At 44.6% G+C, this 12,446-nt stretch overlaps 1 protein-coding gene across 34 annotated transcripts in view; it reads right to left on the bottom strand.

The window, feature by feature from the left end:
* Epb41l2 (erythrocyte membrane protein band 4.1-like 2) overlaps positions 1 to 12,446 on the bottom strand; it is a 174,960-nt gene that overhangs the window by 118,186 nt on the left and 44,328 nt on the right. For 4 of the 34 annotated variants that reach the window (XM_087566159.1, XM_087566044.1, XM_087565946.1 and 1 more), the window contains exon 1: positions 2,262 to 2,873. The gene's annotated coding sequence lies outside the window, so the exon portion shown is untranslated. 34 annotated transcript variants of the gene reach the window in all.

The raw sequence follows: 12,446 nt of genomic DNA on the forward strand, positions 1-12,446 counted from the left end.
ATGGCCCTGCTAGGAAGAAGGGAGCAAGCAGAATAAGAGAAAGGGGAAGGAACACCCTTGTTCTTTAGCATAAAGCCTGGCATGGTTAACAGTGCTGAGTAAATTCAAGATAAGAGCAGAGTAAATGGCACAAGAATATGTGCGAACAACAGCCAAAGGGATTAAAAAGCTACAAAATCTTAGGGCAGATATACTCCAGAGTAAAACGTAGGTGAGCTATGAACTACTTCATCAAAACGCTTTTTAAAAGCTCTAAAGTATGCTGGAGAGATGGCAGCCAGTAAAGGGTTTGCTGTGAAAAGACTGAGTTTGACCCCCCAGCACCACACTGGGGGTAAGGGGAGGAAAGAGAGTAAGGAGGAAGAGAGGGTGGGAGGGAGAGCACAGTGTAGGGAGAGCTTTGTGCACACAAAGCCTTCTGAGTCTTATACTCTAAAAGAGTAGAAAAGAAAAATACCCAATATCCACATGCTAAAGGTAAAACACATTTAACTCCAATTCCTTTCAAGCCTATATCAAACTCAAAGGAGCAACAAAGCAGCCATAGCACAGTCCTTCTCAAACTCGTCTGTCCTCAGGCCACAGTACTAAGTAGCTGTGCTTGGGTGGTCTCAATATTTTATTCCTTCATACTCAAAGTGATAGGTGGATTTAAGTCTCTGAGGTCAGTGATCTGTAATTTATTCTAGAACACACACCCATTTGACCAACGGTCCTGGTAAGTGAGGCCAGGCAGAGCTCTGTGTATAGTAAGAGGTGCAGGGACATGGACTGGGGCTGGCCACTCCGAGTGACAGCAGTCCTGACAGTGCCCTGAGGGAGGACAGTTACCCTGACCTAAAGTCGACTCTGGCATGGCATGGCATGGCATGGCATGGCAAGCTGCAGACAAAGTGGAAGTGCATGAAGAGAGACTTCTAGGCCCGACACAGCCGAGACCACTTCCCAAAATGTAGACGGATTTGCTCACAGAGCATCTACTGCATACACTATGACTGCAGAGCACAAGGATAAAAACATGAGATTATTACAATTACATGTAAAGGGAGGGAGAAGACTGCCCTATTAAGACTCGCTGCATCGCAAAGTCTATCTGATGCACCTCCAGTAAACAGCCAATCTCTCAGTCCACTTGACATTTAACAAAGTTCTTCAACCTTTAGAAAATAGGCTAGTTATCAATAGCTCTCTCAGGAAAACTGAAAATGTGGTCTTCAGGAGAAACGGAGGGGGAGGGAGGGCAAAGGTTTTCCCAACTTCTTCTCCCTGAAGAGTGAAATCCCTACCTCACCCAGTGTCTTCTCCCAAACCCTCTTAAGCAAGTGACTGAGCTCAAGGCACCTAAAGCGGGAGTTCTAACCCCTGCAGTTTTCAAAGACTGCTCCCACCCAGAACTGATCCATACAACACCTCCCAGCAGTGCCTCACCACAGCTTACTTAACAAGAGCAGACCACAGAGAGAAAAGACAAATGATCTGGCCCCCAGGGAGGAAGGGGGAGGAAGGGGAGAGTTGGGAGGAGGAGGCTCCTAGAGAGCCTCAGCCCGTGAACTGTGCTCTGCTTGGGACACCCTGAAATGTCAATTTCTCTGCTTTCAACTTTTCACAGAAGACAGCATCAAATCCTGCCAAGACAGTCTTAGGAGGACTAACCATTCCCAGCTCTTTTTACTGGGTAGCAGGTCTCAGAGGGACTGGGTCTTGCTCTCCTATCTACAGGCAGTTCCTGAGACTAAAAACTGATTTGGGGGCCTTTGGGATTTAAAAAAAAAAAAAAAAAAAAAGCAGCACATCCTTAATCTTTATCTCACCAAAACCAGACAGTAAGCATCTTAGGGAGCACGCAGGCTATGGGCCTCCTCTGTAACAGTGTCTGTCTCTCATGGTTTACCTTCACCATCAACTCAGCTGGACTTGAGAGATGTGTGACTGAGTTCCAGGCCCCCATGCATAGGAAGCACTCTGAATGTGATCACCATGCGTTCACTCCCCACACTCCTGTGGTCTCCCAGGCCCAGGGCATCAACCGTCTGTGCTTTTCCTCTTCTCGCCATTCCCATCCTGTTCCCACGGTCGCCCCGCCTTCCGAGCTTCCCCAACTATGACCCAGAAATATTTACTGCCTGTTGCAACTCACAGGAACATAGCAAACACCGCTGCTTTAAGGGAAACCATGTTTTCAAATGAATGGCCTTCCCTCCTCCCCTCATTCACGTAAGGTCTTTAAAAGCATCGTGTGGTCCGAGTCTCATATTACTTACTGTTCCCCTTTACGTGCTGGGCATGACCCTCAAAAGAACTCCCTTGAAAACACAGTTGAGCTCTTTCCTTTCGCTGCTGCATCCGCTGAGTATGCACAGGTTACAGAAGAGGCTCGCCTCCAGTGTCCTCCTCTGTGGTAAAAAGGTGGCCGGTTGGACCTCAATGAGACCAACGAAATCACCAACGCCAACTCCCGTCAGTCGATCAGGAAGCTGATCAAAGATGGGCTGATGATCGGAAGCCTGTGACTGTCCATAGCCGGGTCCACTGCCGGGAAAACACCTTGGCCCGCCAGAAGGGCAGCCATATGGGCATAGGGAAGGGGACGGGTACTGCCAATGCTCCGATGCCCGAGGAGGTGACCTGGGTGAGGATCCTGCACCGGTTTCTCAAGAGATACTGGGAATCAAAGAAGATTGACCGCCATATGTATCACAGCCTGTACTTGAAGGTCAAAGGGAATGCATCCAAAAACAAGCAGATTCTCATGGATCACGCCCGCAGAAGCTGCTGGCTGACCAGGCGGAGGCTCGCAAATCTAAGACCAAGGAAGTAGGAAAGTGCCCGGAGGAACGCCTCCCAGCCAAGAAGGAAGAGATCATCAAGACTCTGTATAAAGAGGAAGAGACCAAGACATAAAGCTTCCCTCTCGTCTGTACGTAGTGGCCTGGCTGTGACCTCACATGGATCAGTCATTAAAATAAAACAAGCCTTTAAAAAATAGGAAGAAAACCCAGTCTACCCTGCAACCTTACCACAACTTCAGCCTCTGGCTCTCCCTAGCTCTTCAATGCAAACCTCAAACGCCAATTCCAGCACTTGCTTGACCATAAGGAGTCTATGCCCCTACGCTCCTCCTGAAGCAGCCTGGATTCCAAGTCATCAGTGTGGCACCTTAACTCCTTTGCCCACCCTTGCACCACCCTAGTATAGGGCTGCCCACACCCAGGTCATCTAACAAAACCCGCCTGTGTTCATGTATGAAATCCTCAACTAGTGAGTGTATTTTTTTCTTAAACCATCACAGTAACTTCTCTCATCTCAGTATCCAAGCAGGATAAATCTTTAGTCAAAACACTCAGGAGGCTGAGGCAGGAGAACGGCCATGAGCTCAAGGCCTACAGAGGGAGAACCTATCTCAAAGACAAATCAAATAAACTATCTGACAGTTACAAACCTTAACGGGACCTCTACTGAACCCAGAAGCCCTACCCAGTTCTTTAGTTATATACATTTCCACAATCTGACACAAATCAGCTTTCTATCTGTACACACTTAAAAAAAAGTCAGACACTCAGCCATGATCAAACTACAGGTAAGCTTCGATGGAAAAAGTCTCATGCCCTGTTAGCAAACTCTATTACAAAGGCAACGCCAGACACTTGAGGAAAGGAGGAGGGAGGTTAGAGGGCACAGGAGGATTTGCCCATCGGCTGAAGGCCGAACTCTAACAACACTAAGTTTAGGGGTGCACCAGCTGCTTAGCAAAAAAGGAACCTTTACTCTCAAACAGTGCTCTATTTTCTTCCTTGATGATGGTGATATTTATTATTTTCTCTTCCAAAGTAGTTCGAGTGTCCATCGCGGCTGGGTATAACAGCGCATTGTCTAACTACAATCTGTCTAACCGTGCAGACACTAGGGCAGCCAGGCATGGTCAATGTCATGTCCAATAGCACAGCCACGTGATAAGCCCTACTTGTGGGCCTTCTCAATGAAGGAACAACTTTCCCACAGTTACCTCTCATTGAATCCGAGTGTCTATGCTTTCACACAATCCAAAACAATGAAAATAACAGACTAGTTACTCTAACGTGTAATATTTATACACACAGAAGAGTCAACGCTAGAGAAAAATGATGACGCTGTCTCTCTGAAATTCAAGTCAGTACACGTGCAGGCTAAGGCAGTTAAGCTGTCCAAAGTACAAGGAACCCCAGCTCAGAGCCCAAGGGCTGCAGGAGCTCCATGACTAAACCTCGTCAGGACCTCAAGGACCACTCCTGTCACTCTCAGACCCAGTTCCTCATGACTGGGTAAGATGGAGAGGGAGGGGAGAAGGGGGGAGGGGAAGGGTACCCAGGACTACAATCCGTCCTCAGAGACAGCCACTACACAAAGATACAGGAGAAGCTGCCGAAGCAAAAGGAAGAATGGGCCAAAACCAAGGCTGTAGACCGGAGAAGTAAGGGGGCAAGAAACACCGGAGGAAAAAATGACTCAGGGAAACGCCATTACCACAACCAAAACAATGTGGCATGTGAGGCCCAGTCAAGAGACACATCTACAAAACAACTCCACACCGGAGGCTCCAGGAGCACAGAGGGACAGAAGACTGTGAGAGCCAGAGGATCTCTGCTACAACTGTCTCCTAGTAATGTCAGCAGCTACACACACTCTCACCAACATGGCTGCCCAAACATAGCCTGAACAAGGACAACCACAGGTGTGCCAAAATGAACACGAGAAAGCCCAGGAGCCCTCCCCCAAGACCGAGAACTATAGGCAACTATGGAATGCTGCATGAGACATAATAGTCTACCCCAGGGAAGAGCACGCTGACTAGTTATCCAATCCCAAATAAACGATCAGCCCCAAAAATACATACATTATACAGACTGAGCAAGTTACATTTAGGAATATGCAGTTATACAAACATATACAAATACACACATATTTTAACAATAATTTTAAAAGGTCATAAATTTGAAAGAGCAACGAGGGGTACACAGGATGGTTTAGAAGGAGGAGAAGGAAGGGAGAAATTATATAATCAATTATAATTTCAAAAATATAAAATACATAATCAGCTATAGACTGCTCCTTTCATCTTAAATGTAACAAAAAAATCATGAATTTATGCTGCAAAACCCACAAGCTGATCACAAAACACACAGAAACATCCATTTCTACTAACAGATATATGACAGAGGTATCAGGTGAGGTAGGGAACAGAACCCAACACAAGGTCAGCTTCTGTCCTGTAGCTTGGAGCTGGGGAAGCAAATAGATACCCTCTTCCTCCAATTCCATAATAAGAAAGACTGCCCAGAACTGGACCATCTCGCTAGGAGAAAGCCTCCTCAAGTCAGGGTCTCTAAAGAATCTGGTATGCGGCCCTGGGTCTCTGCTTGCTAGAACTGGACTGCTCGACCTCTCCAGCTTTAACATTCTGTTCTGAGGAGCAGCACTGCCCATACAGATGCAGCCTCTCTGCTCTGTACACCAATGGACCTGCCTTCCGGTGGGACTGAAAACCTCTGTGCGAGATGAGGGGCCAAAGCTGCTTAACACGAATACAATTATTAAAACCAACACTGCTGAGTATGACGAAACATTAAGAGAAAGATTTTGCCCTAAGTAGTTACTTCCCTGCATTAGTGAAAAGCTTAGGTGCCCCCAACAAAAGACAAATGCCAAAAGTGAGGTCAGAGAGTCCAGCAACATCCGGAGCTTTTTTAGCTCAGTGGTAGAGCGATTGCCTAGGAAGCGCAAGGCCCTGGGTTCGGTCCCCAGCTCTGAAAAAAAGAACCAAAAAAAAAAAAAAAAGAAGAAGCTAAGTGAGGCGGCCGCTCCTCCTTCACACCGGGAAAGTTTACTGCATGATTCAACGCCTAGGTGAGGCAAAGCTAACCTAAGTCAGAGCTTGGTGAGACACTAAGCAAACCAAGACAACCTTTACTCCACATGTGTAAGCACGGTCCACAGGAACAATCCTTCAAGACTTTTATTCTAAAAGATGAGGATCTGGAATAGCAACCACTTAAAATAATTAGAGCCTAGAGATGGGCTCCACATCCCAGCTCCAACCAGTTGTTGGTACAGGACACCCTCTCTAACCTGCTTCCCTTGTGAGGAGCCCTTCAGGTGACATCGCCAATGTTCGGTTATCAGCATTGTGCTTGGTACAGGACACAACCCCTCTGCCTGTAAAATTCACGTTTACCTTCATATAAGGCAAAGGAAAGTGGGTTATCTCTGATGGCCAATATTAGAGTAAAAGTCAAGCAGAAAAGTTACTTCTAACACTACACCACTTTCCAACTTCTGCTAAAGCAACTATTTCTCCAGATTTCTGTCTAAAATCAGCCAAGGCATCATTTCTAGTAATTGGGACTTAAATTCACTTTATAAACTAACTCGTCTGAAAGGTTTAGTGACAGAGGGAAGGATTCTCTCACACAGTCCACAGCCCATCTGCAGTCACTCCTCTGCCTCCTGCTTGTTTTCCAATTTTAAGCTACTACTACAGGTTGTTCAGACCTTTGGGAGCAGCACAGGAAACTGCCCTCCTCACCCATCCCCTCACAGACATGGAGTCACTCTCTAAGCAAGCCCTTCTCCCAAGGGTGCAATGCTTGGTGAAGCCAAATGTACACAACTTTTCATTGAGCAACCAGCCCCAAATATTTTACATTTTTGTGAAAATTGAAAGCAAGTCGCCAAAGACACATAGGCAAAGCTTTATGGAATCTGCTCAAAAGTGTGTGCTATGCCAACGTCAATGTTTACCGGGCATCTGGAGTCGCAGCTGTTTGTGCTATAAATCATCAAGGGCATGGAGCCGTTTCCTACACTTAATTATCCTTAGATTCATTCTCCACTATTCTCAGCCCATCATATTTTATATTATTCAAATAAGGGGCGTAGAGGGGTTTGCTTGTTTTAAGTCAAGCAACTCACTTCTACCTTTGATTTTAATCTCCATTTTGCTACAATCTGATACATCAGGTAAAGGCATTTGGGCAAGTCACAGGATGAAACTAAAGGTCCTTGTGAACTTTTTATCCAAGTTGTTTACACAAACAACTCACAGATTCCTCCATTTATTTAAGAAGTGAAAGCAGGAGGTGTTAAATTACCCAACAACTATAAAATATTGAATTTCTAAAAATAAAGCCGACACTGCCTCTTTAATATAAAATTAAAGACACACTTTTGAAAACCAAGAATTCCTTTGGTCCTCATTTGGCTTAAAATTTCACATACTGATCATTTTATTAAAAAGAAAAAGAAGCCAAAATAATAAAAAGGCAATAAAAAATAAAATTCAACAGTGCTCTGTACTGGGAGAATGCCAAAATCCAATCTGTGAACAAAATTCATGATTCTTAAAGAAAAACAAGTATCTGGCCAGTGTCTTCCAAGCACCATTTTCTGTGTCCAAAGATGACTTCAAACTACAAACAAGTTCCAATAATAACACAGTGTACGCACTCACACACACACTCTGTCTCAGGTAAGTAACTGATGTCATTCTGCCAGGCCCACTGTACCTTTGTTTTAAGATTGACCCTGACCTCACTATGTAGACAGTGATGGTCTTAAAGCCTGATCCTCCTGCCTCCACCTTCCAAGCACTGGCTTCAAGATTAGCCTTGCCACACCCAATTTTAAGCAGTCCTAGAGACAGCAGCCACACTTTCAAGGATACTAGGCAAGCATTCTAACCAACTGAGCTACATCCCTAGTCCAAGTCACAAACAAGACTTGGATCTTATATAGGATAACCGAAAGACTACTGTCCGTCAGAGTTCAATATGGGGCGGTACACAAATTAGGCTGACATCCAAAACTCCTTTTCAGGGGAGGAGGATGGGATAGGGGGCTTATGGACGGGAAACCAGGAAAGGGAATAACATTTGAAAGATATCCAATAAAAAGAATGAAGGGTGAAAAAAAAAAACTCCTTTTCAAAGGAACTTTCAATCTTAAAAAACAAAAACAAGCAATACAGATGAGATAAGGGAAAGATCCAGAAGCAGACCAAGGCGCTCCAGAAACTCCAATAAAAATTGACAGCAAACAGGCAAGAAAAGCTCACCTGGTATTTTTGGTACTTTTCCTAAGTTTAAAGACAGCGTCCACAGTGGAGCAAAGAGTAGTTACAGACATTTTAACCCCCACTGGCTTCACTGTTACCAATACCAGTGATGGTGATGGACTATCATCTCCACAAACGACACAGCACAGGTCACTTTACTGTTTAGTATCTTATCAGGGTCTTCAAAGGACGCTGGCCTGTTGTTTTCTACAGTTGAGAAAGCTGTGTGGCAAGAAGAGCTGCTCAACACCAACATCGTTGGAGATGATCACTAAAATCCCAGCATGCTTTTCTCTGCTGGCCGCTCATGTTCTCGCACATTTCCTTCCGAGGACAGGACCAGCTGAAGAGCAACTGGCCACGGTCACGCAGAGGTCTGGCGTACAAAAGCAAAGCTCCAAGTTCAATTTTCAAACACAAGGGTTTTCTGGCCCATGTTAGAAAACTCCAGCCTGGGGAAAATGTGCCTCAGATTTGAGCTAACTGGACAACTGGAGACTGTGTCTCCATCTTTCCCACTGAGGATGTTTTCTGAACAGTAGACTAAGTCAGCAGTTGGTGAAATCCCATCCCACGTGTACCTACAGGCAGCCCATTCTCTCGAGTTGCATTAGCAAATGCACAGCTAACTGTGGCAAGCGGTACGGTGGGCAGAGGCTGGCCCTACTTCTAAACACACTCTTCACACGGCGGGTTTAAGGTGCTGTGCGTGCTCTCTGTGTGTCTGTCTAGTTTACTTTTTACTTTTTACAGCACGAGTGCTGAGTGCCTGTCATGTACCTAGGAAGACAACTGTGGACACCTGGCTCCAGTAGAGCCAGTGCTTTCTTTAAGATGGGTTCCAGCTAGGTATGAATCGCCCAATTTGAGTGCTAGAAAGGCTGAGAGGGGCGGTTTCCTGGGTTGCTGCGACCGATGGCTGACAATCTGCAGTAGCTTGTGGTAGAGAGCGCCCTGAAAGGAAAGAAAACTGCAGTTCCCAAGCTGCTCTGTTCTGCTGTACAAAGTGATGCGGGAGTTCCCATCCTCCTTCACTCATCTTTCCCACTACAGTTTCTTCAGAAAAGTCTTTGCAATTATAGAGCTGTGATCCAAAGGCTAATGGATGGCACACTGGAAGCCTGTTTCAGCAAATGTGTAACTTCTGAACATTTGATTTTTTTCCACTGTTATTCATTAGCAATTAATTCAGGGTATGGTCATTAATTCAGGTATGGCACATTCCTCCCGAATTCATCCTGAAAATATTAAAGCACTTAATAAGAGAGGGAAGAAAAAAACCTGAAACCAACTTTAAATGTGCACACCACACGATTATTCACTGATGGGAAGAACTATGTGTCTGGTCTATATAGTGAAGTCAGGATAACCTGAACTACACCACGAGACCCTGTCTAGGGTAACAATACTCTCAAAGGGGCAGGGTAACAATACTCTTAAAGAGACACATCAAGTGATGGGGGAAAGCAGGCAGAAAGGGATTCTGAGGGCAACCCTAGGCTCACCCCAGGTTTTTAAATGCACACTAAGGATCAATGGAGAGACAGCAACCTTCCAATGAGCTATCATTAGTGCCAAGACCTTATCCCCAGATCTCTCTGATAGAAAGCCTAGCATGGCACTTCTAAACTGTACATGATTTATTAAGGAGTAGCAACTGAACTGAGAACCAGAACAGAACCACCTTATTCACACAAATGGGGATCCCCACAGATGACGACACGCTTCACCAAAGACTTTATAACTTAACATTTTGTCAGCTGTTTTAATAAGCAGATAAAACCGTGTCACACATAAGCAGGCAGTGAAGGTACACGGCTGTGTTCTGAACTCAGGATCAGGCTCTCAGAAGTCACTGAGCAGAAGGCAGTACCTCCTGGGTCAACACATTTCCCAGCAGCTACTGCTGGAGACAGCATGTTTCACAGGTCAACGTTGATCTTGTATGTTTATCATTATCACTATATTCATACTCTTGATTTTAGTTCAACACTACGGTTTTCTATGCTCACACATAGCTCTATTCAGGTCCATGTTCTTTTTTTAACTCCTATATAGTACTCCATCACGAATAAAGTGTTCTTTCTGCCTCCTAATTGGAAGGTAGGTTGTTCCTGATGCTTTGCTACTATAGATGTCTCACCGGAGAAGTACCAGTTCTCCATTGCCTTCTTAACGCAGGACTTTCTGAAAGCACTCCCCAGAATGGCAGGTCTGGTTTTACCCCACAGTCCCAAACTGTTCTCCAATAGGGCAGTATAGCGGTGCTAATTCATCTTCTCAGCAACGGTGTATGGCTGCAACATCTGCAGGTCTCCCCCGTGCTTACCTGGTATGTGTGGATCCATGATGGTTACAAGGAAGTTGCTATGTTGACCTGTTTTCCTAATGACTAGAGAGCTCCATAAGCTATAACTCTGGGGCTTTTCTGTCTGGTACTACAACTTGGCCGCTACAAGGGATCCCTGTTGTCTGTCTGATAAAATGCTGTTTTGGCTATGCAGGAGGTCCCCAGCAGCCAGTCAGCCCTGAGACCTGCCCACTCTAGGCACATCTCACATCCCTTCTTCCCTTCCCCCCTTCCTTTCCCTTCCCAACTCCCCTCATTGACTGTCCACCATCTTCCCTTGCACACCCTTAGAACCTCAGTGATCCACATTGCAGGCTGCATAGTTACTGCCATTTTTAATCTATTATGTTCAGTACTCTAGAAACAGCTTGGTTACAAGAATTCTCCTGTATTCCCTCATGCCAACCACATATGAAAGGGACTAAGCAGGCAAAATATATATACACACCATGAAGTTTTCCATCTGTTTCAAGGCTGGACTCACCATCGCTTCAAGGCTTACTCTCACTACTTGCAAGCCAGACTCATTAGGTACAATCACTGGCTTCGCTCTGCAATACACGCAGTCATGACAGGAAAGCTAGAACTTAGTCCCATACTGAAGGCGCATCACTCATGCAAGCCTGTACTTTAACCACAAAAGATGGTCAGGACATAGCTTTCTCTCCACAGGGCCATGTCCCTATGGACCAGCTTAGTTCCCCTGGGACATAAGTGACTGGGTCCCAGCAGACTGTCGCCTAGGAAGTCAAACAACTAAGCATTACTTCACACGCCTGCAATGTTTGCTAAAGGCAACAAGGCTAATACTGAAAACACAGCCAACAATTGATTATGTAATAGCTCTGTGAATGAGTCAAAAACAGCACTAGCATCAACTTTGAAAAGTTAAGAGGACATTACATCTTCAAAAAGTGACATTCTTATATGGTATTTTTCATCTATCTATCTATCTATCTATCTATCTATCTATCTATCTATCTATCTATCTATCACATAAGTACACTGTAGCTGTCTTCATACACACCAGAGAGGGCATCAGATCTCATTACAGATGGTTGTAAGCCACCACGTGGTTGCTGGAAATTGAACTCAGGACCTCTGGGAAGGACAGTCAGTGCTCTTAGCTCCAACCTGTGCTCTTTAGTATTTATTGTGACCTAATATTTAATAGAGACAGCAGCCTGTATATCGCTGACCAAACCTTCCTGCGTCACAACAGAGATCATTTAAAGCAATTAGGATCATTTTATTTTACATTGACAAACACTCTAGTATGTCACTTCGTAGATAAGTATGCTAAAAACTAGTAATGCCTTACGATAACTACCAAACTGGAAAAACATTGATTTACTAAAGGAAAACAATGACTTGCTCATTCAATTACAGAGTATTGAGCTCTTCATCTAAACACAAACTTTCACAGTTAATGAGTTTGATTTCTCCAAAAAAGTTTTATAAATCATTTAAAACTGACTCAAGTTGCCCACAGTTCTTACAATATTCCAAAGTCAATGTCAATTCACTTTCTGCTGATAATTTTAAAAACTTTTATTAAAAATTCCATGATTAGAAATACTTCTGAAGAGAACAAGCCAATCTTTTCTTCCTAACTTCTACAGTTAAGTGCCCGCTGAGAAGTCAAGTGACTGGCTTACAGTATCCTTATTTGACAGTGCAAGCGCATTTCAAAAGATCTCACGGGGCTGGGGATTTAGCTCAGTGGTAGAGTGCTTACCTAGGAAGCGCAAGGCCCTGGGTTCGGTCCCCAGCTCCAAAAAAAAAAAAAAACCAAAAAAAAAAAAAAAAAAAAAAGATCTCACAAGCAGCAAACATCAGCAGATCAGCAGTAAGGAAATGCCAGCACTGTGGCAGTTTAAAGTTAGATGCTGACAAGAGTGAGCACGTCTAATTCATGAACTCCATCTGAGTTTTAAATTACTGCTCTGTACAAAAAAGGCTGAGGAAAACTCAGTTAACACTACCAGTCACCTGAAACGTCAGAGCTGC

The sequence above is a fragment of the Rattus norvegicus genome, chromosome 1 (assembly GCF_021556685.1).
Source record: "Rattus norvegicus strain SHRSP/BbbUtx chromosome 1, alternate assembly SHRSP_T2T, whole genome shotgun sequence".
Lineage (NCBI taxonomy): Eukaryota > Metazoa > Chordata > Mammalia > Rodentia > Muridae > Rattus > Rattus norvegicus.